The following is a 2,541-nucleotide window of genomic DNA, read 5'->3' as shown; positions in this document are numbered from 1 at the left end:
TTCATAAATATAACTCTCTTAGGAGGTTGTTTTCTCATATTTACAAATATACCCCTCTTACGGGGTTGTTTTCTTTTATTGACAAATATATCCCTTTTACGGGGTTGTTTTATCATACTCACAAATATATATATTTTACAGGGTTATTTTCTAATATTTAAGAAGATACCTATCTTACGGGGTTCTTTTCTCATATTAAAAAATATATGCTTGTTACGGGTTTGTTTTCTCATATTCAAAAATATATCCCTATTACGAGGTTAATTTCTCATATTCTTAAATACACTCGACTTACCTGATTGTTTTTTTATAATTATAAATATACACCACTTATGGGGTTGTTTTCTCATATTAGAAAATATACCCCTTTTCTTGGTTGTTTTCTCATACTCACAAATATACCCCTACTATGGGGTTATTTTCTCATATTCATAAATATACCCCTCTTACGGGGTTAATTTCTCATATTTATAAATATATCCATTTTTCGGCATTTTTTACACATACTTACAAATATACCCAACTTACAGGATTGTTTTCTTATATTGACAAATATAGCTCTCTTACGGGGTTGTTTTCTTATACTAAAGAACATACCCCTATTATGGGGTTGTTCTCACATACTCCTAAGTATACCCCTCTTACGAGGTTATTTTCTCATATTAAAAAATATACCCCTTTTACGAGGTTATTTTTTCATAGTTACAAATATACCCCTCTTACGAGGTTGTTTTCTCATATTCACAAATATACTCGTCTTACGGTGTTGTTTTCTGATATTCAAAAATATTCCTTCATTACTAGTTTATTTTCTCATATTCATAAATATACACCTCTTACGGTGTTGTTTTCTCATATTTATGAATATATCCCTTTTATAGTGTTGTTTACTCGTACTTATAAATATGCCTGACTTATGGGGTTAATTTCTCAAATTGATAAATATACCCCTCTTATGGGGTTGTTTTCTTATATTAAAAATTTGATACGATCGTAGCTAACTTGTGCCAAACCCGTATTCAATGTTGCTGTCTCCACCAAGGATCATTCACCTAATCAAGCAAAAAGACTCTAACTACCAACAAGACCTTTAAATAACTTGTACTTAAGAACCTTAATTATAAAGACTTAAAGGTTATTTGATATAACAAAAGTTTAGGTTAAACTAAGTTGTAAAATACCAAGCCTTCACTTCATATTTTCATCAAGTTCATAAAGAACAAAAGAAGAGAATTAACTCCAGAACAATCAATATTCAATAACACTTTTTACATAGAAATTCCTACTAGTTTATATAGGCCTAAAAAAAACCTAGTTCTTTAATAATAAGAAAGCAAATAACAATAAGACTAGGAATAGAATTCCTAAACTAAAAGGATAACTTAGAAAAGGACTCCTAACTATTAAAAGACTTCTTTAAAGGAACAAATACTTCTAATTCGTCCAACCAAAGCCCATAAAATAAACATGACTATTGGGCTTAAGTAACATGTGATATGCGGTCTATTCTTGAGTATTTATAGGGTTACATTTGTGAGTATGAGAAAACTCCCGCGTAAAAGGGGCATATTTTATACTATGAGAAAACAACTAGTTTAGAGGGGTATATTTGTTAATAGAAGAAAACAACCCTGTAACTAGAGTATATTTGTGAGTATGAGGAAACAAACCGTAAAAGGAGTATATTTGTGACTATGAGAAAATAACCCCGTAAGGGGGTATTTTTATGAATATAAGAAAACAACCCCCTAAGTGCGCTATATTTGTTAGTATGAGAAAACAACCCCATAATAGGGGTAAGTTTTTTAATATGAGAAAATAATCCCGTAAGAGGGGTATATTTGTGAGTATGAGAAAACACCTGGAGAAAAAAGGTATATTCTTTAATATAAGAAAACAACCCTGTAAGAGGGATATATTTGTAAAAATTAGATAACAACCCCATGAGAGGGGTATATTTGTGAATATGAGAAAACAAACCCGCAAGAGAGGTATATTTGTGAATATGTGGAAATAACGTCATAAAATGGGTATAATTATGGATATGAGCGATCAACCCCGTAAGTCGGTATATTTGTGAATATTAGTGAAAAATACCATAAAAGGGATATATTTATTAATATGAGAAATCAATCCTTTAAGAGGGGTATATTTGTGAGTATGAGAAAACAACCCCATAATAGTGGTATATTTTTTAGTATGAGAAAACAATACCGTAAGAGGGGTATATATGTGAATATCAGAAAGCAACCACGTAAGAGGGGTATATTTGTGAGTATAGGAAAATAATCACGTAATAGGAGTAAATTTCTTAATATAAGAAAACAACCCTTTCAGAGGGGTATATTTGTTAATACAGGAAAACAACCCTGTAAATGGAGTATATTTGTGAGTATGAGGAAACAACACCGTAAAAGGGGAATTTTTATGAATATGAGAAATCAACCTTGTAAGAGTGCTATATTTGTGAATATAAGAAAATAATCCTATAAGAGGGGTATATTTATGAGTATGGAAAAACACCTGCGTAAAAGGTGTATT

This window comes from Ricinus communis, chromosome 9 (assembly GCF_019578655.1).
Source record: "Ricinus communis isolate WT05 ecotype wild-type chromosome 9, ASM1957865v1, whole genome shotgun sequence".
Classification (NCBI taxonomy): Eukaryota; Viridiplantae; Streptophyta; class Magnoliopsida; order Malpighiales; family Euphorbiaceae; genus Ricinus; species Ricinus communis.
The sequence above is the reverse complement of the archived record's forward strand: the minus strand, read 5'-3'. Positions refer to the sequence as shown.